A 7,283-nucleotide genomic window follows, 5' to 3' on the forward strand; every position below is an offset into this window, starting at 1 on the left:
CAAGGAAAGGATCCTTCCTTCCAAATGCTGACTGATGAGACACGATTACAGGAAAATAGCTTGGTTCATACAGGAGCTACTCACTGAGAACATATTCAAAAACCAAAATCACCTCTAGTTGGCAATAATATGAATGCCTCAGAACAATAGTATTAAAACGTTTTTATAGTAACCCTTTGTAATAAGTACATTTTATACTGCGTCCTAGTACACCCACATTAATTTAGCATAAATTCATTAAACAATACTTAGCTCCAACTGTATGCAATGCACTGACTTTCCATTCTCTATTTTTTATTTAAAAAATACTTGTAACCATCTAAATTGATTTCATCACCCACTGGATGATGATGATGATGATTATTATTATTATTATTATTATTGAGACAGAGTCTCACTTTGTTCACCCAGGCTGGAGTGCAGTGGTGCAATCTCCACTCACTGCAAACTCCGCCTCCCAGGTTCAAGCAATTCTCCTGCCTCTATCTCCTGAGTAACTGGGATTATAGGCATATGCCACCATGCCTGGCTAATTTTTGTATTTTTAGTAGAGACTAGGTTTTGCCAGGTTGACCAGGCTAGTCTTGAACTCCTGACCTCAAGTGATCTGCCCACCTCAGCCTCCCAAAATGCTGGGATTACAGGAATGAGCCACCAAGCCTGGCCACCCACTGGATTATTGAAAGAGATTCCTAGCTTATCTCTTGCTTTCATTGTTGGTTTCAGTTTATCCTTAACAAAGCAGCCAGAGGAGATGCTGAACCATGAATCTAATCCTATCACTCCTTTGCGGAAAACCCTCCAGTGGCTCCCCATTTTCAACAAGAGTAAAAACCAAAGTCCTTACAATGCCGGCAAAGCCCTAAACAATCGCCCTTACCCTCATCCTTTATGTCTCTGACCCCACCTCCTAGGACTCTCTTCTTACCTTATTCAACTTCAACCATATGGTGCCTCTTCACTGTTCCTAGAACATGTCAGGCATGCTTTTGCTGCAGAGCTGTAACACTTACAGATCCTGCAGCCTAGAATGTTCCTCCCTAGGTCTGAGCATGGTTCATTCATTTGCTTCTTTATTCAAATATTCTCCTCAATTAGGCCTTTCCTGACACCTTATGCAGAAATACAACTCCTCCAATGCTTCTTCCCTGACCCACTTCATTTTCTTTTACTGCATCAATCATCATATTACATACATTTTTAATATATTTTTACATATTTATTTCTTATTTGTTTTTCCTCACTAGACGATTAGCTTTTATATCTTTTCTTTGTGTACTCCATGCTTAAATAGTGCCAGGCAATAGGCATTTGATAATCAGCTGTTGAATGTACAATCTAACCAATCATAAGCAGCAGTTTGAAAAACACTTACTTAGAACATTTAAACAAACTAACAAAAAACAGGCGTCATCAAGATTCACACGGCTCTTGGCATTTGTCCACCCATGAAACCTGATCTCAGGAAGCAAGCAGCAAACAGCATAAAATCAGATAAATAGCAGGAAGCTTGGAGAGCATCTGAGTCAAAGTCCTCTTACATAGGTGCAGATCTGTGGTCCATAGTGATTTGTCAAACCATCCAGGTCCCTACATCTCACAAGAAGCCATGACACCACCATACCTCCTTTAAGTGAGTTAAATTCATCCATGTGCTACTCATGTAAACAGCCAACAAGAAGTAAGAATTTAACAGGTAAACAAGTATCTTAATTATATCTTAGACTTTGAAGCAAGTTACTGGCTGGGCATGGTGGCTCATCTCTGTAATCCCAAGTCTTTGGGAAGCCCAAGCGAGAGGACTGCTTGAGCTCAGGGGTTCAAGGGCAGCCTGGGCAACAAAATGAAACACTGTCTCTACAAAAAAAATAAAAAAATTTGCCAAGCATGGTGGCATGTGCCTGTAGTCCCAGCTACTTAGGAGGTTAAGGTGGGAGGATCAATTGAGCCTCTGTACTGCAGCCTGGGTGACAGAACAAGACACTGTCTCAAAGAATAAAATAAAATTAAAAAAAAAACAAAAACAAGTTTCTCATATTTGCAGAAAAGTTCAAAATGAAATTAATAATTAAGCTTTTAAAAGAAGTCAATTACAAGTTAAAAGAAAGTAGATTAATTTATCATGTTTCAGAAAGTGACCAGTGAATTCAGCAGGTATTAAACATATGTCCTACCCAATTTTGTTCAAAAATAGTGATATACATATTGATGGATAAACAGAGATCAATAAGAAGATATATTAACAAGACTATAGAACTTGGGTCATTTTTATTTTCTTTATAGCTTTCATTTTATTTTCTAAATTTTTCTACAATGAACATAAACTTCTATAATCAAATGTCTTCTCATATGTACTCCCTCTTTTAAAAACGGTCCATGGAAGAAAGCTTTGAGAAATGTATGAGAATAGGGAATTTAGAGAGCCTTTTAATGGAATCTTCACATGATAAACTGACCCAGAGGATTCTGGTACAAATGCTAAATTTGAAATTCAGTCTTTATTTTAAATCCATATAATAACAGTCGAACAAAAATTTTCAAAGGACTCTGAAAATCTTAGTGTTCCTTATCATCCTTCTCAATGAGGGCAACTAATATCCCTTCTCTGGTAGTTTTCTAGATACTAAATAAGTTTCCCTTGGTTAGCACTGGACATAGTCACCAGGTTAAGTCTGAAACTACATTCAGTTTTATTTCTTTCTACAGATCCACTATCCCACTTCCAAAGTATCCATAAATAAATGGCAAAGTTATGTGATCAGAATAGAAAACAGATTCAAACACAAAAGTATTTTATGCAGAATCCAGAAACATTAGCAATGTTCTTGGAAAGTCTTCTATATATGGGCAAATTCATGGTTAAAGGAAGCCAAGATTATTATTGAGAGTATACTAAGAAGTCCCTATCTAAAATATGTGACTTGCAACACATAAAACATAAGGTGAAATCTGGAATCACAAAATAAAAAGTTCAAACTATGAATAATTCACTGAAGGGATTATATCAAGATAGATGCCCCTGAAGAAGCAACGAGTTCTTCATTAAATTTAACTTCCAAAATGTTTTCCTGTACATAATATCATCTAATCCTTACATCATATCATCTATCCTAAAAAATAGACAGCATGGGTAACATCAACCTCACATTATACTGGAGAAGACCAAGGTCCTGAGTAATTACAGGACTTGGCCCTGACCATACAATCAAGCAGCCGAAATAGGAGAAGCAAGATTTTTCTGCTTCTTGGTTCAACAAGATTTCACAGAATACACTGTGGAGATGTATTATTCCACCTATTAAAAAGAATAGCATCAAACTGCAATGCATCAGGGCCAGAGGAATTCATCTAAGTCCTTCACTTCACACCCTTTCCTATAATTCAGTATTCATGCATACATTCATTTAACTATTTATTGAATACCTGCTGACTATCTTAGGCACTGTGCCAGGCACATGGATTCAAAGATGAAATTCAAAGATGTTACTGTTTCCATGAACAGTGCTGTAATAAGGGGAAGGTGTGCCGTGAGAGGACAGAGGAAGAATAGCTGCCCTCTACTGGGGAGACAGGAGTGGGGGTAGTCACAAAAAGACTTCCTGGGAGGAAAACCTAAGCTGACACAACAGAGAGCCAGAGTTGACCCCAATTCTTAACTGGCAAAAGAAACAAGATAAATCTTGATATGTTAATACAGTCATGCATCGCTTAAACGACAGAAGTATGCTCTACGAAATGCGTTGTTAGGCAATTTTGTTGTGTGAACATCACAGAGTGTATTTACACAAATCTAGATGGTATAGCCTACTACACACCCCAGCTATGTGGTATAACCTTGGCTACAAACCCATACAGCATGTTACTTATATTATTATATGGAACACTGAACACCATAGGCAATTGTAACACAATGGTTAAGTATTTTTGTATCTAAACATATCTAAACATTTAAAAGGCACAGTAAAAATTCAGTATAAGATAAAAAATGGTACAGCTGTATAGAGTATCCACCATGAATAGAGCTTGCCAGACTGGAAGTTGCTCTGGGTGAGTCTGTGAGTGAGGAATAAGTGAATGTGAGGGCCTAGGACATTACTGTACACTACCACCATAGACTATATAAACAGTATATACTTAGGCTACACTACATTTATTTAAAAATATTTTTCTTTCTGCAGTAATTACCTTAGTTTGCCAAAACTTTTTTTTTTTTTTTTTTTTTTGAGATAAAGTCTCACTCTGTCCCCTAGGCTGGAGTACAGTGGTGTCATCTTGGCTCATTGCAATCTCCACCTCCTGAGTTCAAGTGATTCTCCTGCCTCAGCCTCCTTAGTAGATGGGATTACAGGCATGTACCACCAGGCCTGGCTAATTTTTGTATTTTTAGTAGAGACAGTGTTTTTCACCATGTTGGCCAGGCTGCTCTCGAACCCCCGACCTCAGGTAATCTGCCGCCTCAGCCTCCCAAAGTGCTGTGATTACAGGCATGAGCCACCATGCCTGGCCGTTAGTTTACTATAACTTTTTTAAAAACTTTTAAACTTTTCTACTGTTTCAACTTTTGACTCTTGTTATAATACTTAGCTTAAAACAGGCACATTGTACAGCTGTACAAAAACATTTTCTTTCTTTATATCCTTATTCTATAAGCTTTTTTCTTTCTTTTTTACTTTTTAAACTTTTTTTTTTGTTAAAAACTAAGACACACACACATACATTAGCCTAGACCTACACCGGGTCAGGATCATCAATATCGCTATCTTCTACCTCTATATCCGTCCTACTGGAAGGTCTTTAGGGTCGATAATACAACATGGAGCTGTCATCGCTTATGATAATGCCTTTTTCTGGAATACCTCCTGAAGGACCTGCCTGAGGCTGCTTTACAGTTAACTTTTTTTAAAAAGTAGGAATATATGCTAAAATAACTACAAGAAGTATAGTATAGTAAATATGTAAACCAGTAACATGGCTGTTTATTACCAAGTGTTATGTACTGTACATAACTGTATGTACTACACTTTTATACGACTGGCAGCACAGTATGTTTGTTTACACCAGCATCACCACAAACACATGGATAATGTGTTATACTACAATGTTATAACCACTACATCACTAGGTGACAGGAATTTTTCAGCTCCATTATAATCTTATGGGACTTCCGTCATATATGTGGGTCCACTGTTGACTGAAACATCACTATGCAGAACACACGTGTACATGGATAAATTCTCAACACATACCAATGAGCAAAAAAGTCCAGTTGTAGAATGATTATATAGTAGCATATTTGTGTGAAAAACATACAAGCTACAAGCATATGGAAATAATGCCATATATTTTTCCACAGGTACATGTACAAGCATATAATAACCAAGAAAAAGTTCTAGAAGCATGTATTATAAACTCATAATACTCACTACCCCCAGGAGAAAACATGAAGGACCAGGACTAGAAGAGGTAGTCAGAGGGGGCTTTAGCCTGTGGACAGTTTTAAAAGGAGAACATTATTACCTGTTACTCGTATTTGTTTTCTTTTTCTTTTGAAATAAGTATAGACACAAGAAATGTACGAGAAGGTCCTGTGCATCCTTCACCAGCCTTTTCCAATGTTATCACCATCTTGCATAGCCATGGTACAATATCACAACCAGGAAAATTACATTGGTGCAATTCACAGAATTCATTCAAATTTTATCATTTATATATGCATTCATTTGTGTTAGGTGAATGGGATAATCACTATGCTATGGAAACTTGGTTGTATAGCTTAAGTATGTACCTCATACATAGCTTTATGTAACAATCACTGCAATTAAGATATTTAAATGTACCATCACCACAAGACTCCGTCATGCAACCTTGCCCTCTACTCTCATTCGTAACTCCTGGCAACCAATAATCTGTACTTATTTTGGTAATTATATCACTAATGAGGATTACATAAATGGAATTATACAGTATGTATTCTTTTGAGATTGGCTTTTTCAGTCAGCAAAATTTCCTTAAAGTTCATCCAAGTTGTATCAACAGTTAGTTCCTTTTTAACACTATGTAGCAGTCCGTGATATGAAGGTACCACATGCACCTAATGAAGGACATATGGATAGTTTCCAGCTTTTGGTTATACAGAATAAAGCCGCTATGAACATTCATGTACAAGTTTCTCTCTAGAAATAAATTTCATCTCTTAGATATATATCCAAGAAGGAAATTGCTGGGTCATATGGTAAGCTCATCTTTAATTTAAAAAGGAGCTACAAACTGTTTCCCAGAGTGGCTGTACCATTATATATTCCCACCAGCAATATATGAGTGACTGAGTTTCTGCACATCTTCATTAGCATTGCTTGTATTTTAAAAAGCTAAACTAAGAAGTCTGTTGAAGTATTTCAAATCAAATGGAGAGATAACTAAGCATTTTTAACTTCTTTATGGATACACACATTATCAATGAAATATTTTTGTACCCATTTAAAAAACTCAAATCTGAATTTGTTCAAGCTCCTAGACCTAATATCAATTTATGAGAAAAACCAGAGTCAGAGAAACATGCTAAATTGCAGTATAAGAATGCAATCAGCCTAAGCTAGAATATAAGAAATTCCTAAGACAAATAATCCAATTTCTTCAACCTGTAAGTTGCAAGCAAAAGAAGTGAGAAACAGCTGGGCACGGTGGCTCACACCTGTAATCCCAGCACTTTGGAAGGCCAAGGGGGGCGGATCACCTGATGTCAGGAGTTTGCGACCAGCCTGGCCTACATGGTGAAAACCCGTTCCTACTAAAAATACCAAAAATTAGCTGGGCATAATGGAAGGTGCCTGTAATCCCAGCTACTCAGGAGGCTGACACAGGATAATCACTTGAACCTGGGAGGCAGAGGTTGCAGTGAGCCGAGATCACACCATTGCACTCCAGCCTGGGCAACAAGATCAAAACTCCGTGTCAAAAAAAAGTGATATAGGGGTACATACCTATAGACTAAAAAAGACTTAGAAGTCAAATCATCCAATTGCTTTGGAAGGATTTTGACTCCTACTTCATAAAAACCATTGTAACAACTAAATATGAGATGGTATTAAGGAATTACTTTTTTAGGTAGAATAATCCTGTGGTTACGTTTTTTTAAATTGTCTTTTTATAGAAAGCAGTTTGGTAGTTCCTCAAAAATTTCTCACTCATAGGCGGGTGTTGAACAATGAGAACACACGGACACAGGGAGGGGAGCACTACACACTGGGGTCAGTTGGGGGGAAATAGGGGAGGGACGGTGGGGG

The 7,283-nt window shown here is 37.3% G+C and overlaps 1 protein-coding gene across 2 annotated transcripts in view; it reads right to left on the reverse strand.

Annotated features, from left to right (window-relative positions):
* Positions 1-7,283, reverse strand: part of LOC108284301 (DDB1- and CUL4-associated factor 5) — a 67,658-nt gene that overhangs the window by 8,595 nt on the left and 51,780 nt on the right. The window lies entirely within an intron of this gene.

This window comes from Cebus imitator, unplaced genomic scaffold (assembly GCF_001604975.1).
Source record: "Cebus imitator isolate Cc_AM_T3 unplaced genomic scaffold, Cebus_imitator-1.0 Scaffold13, whole genome shotgun sequence".
Lineage (NCBI taxonomy): Eukaryota > Metazoa > Chordata > Mammalia > Primates > Cebidae > Cebus > Cebus imitator.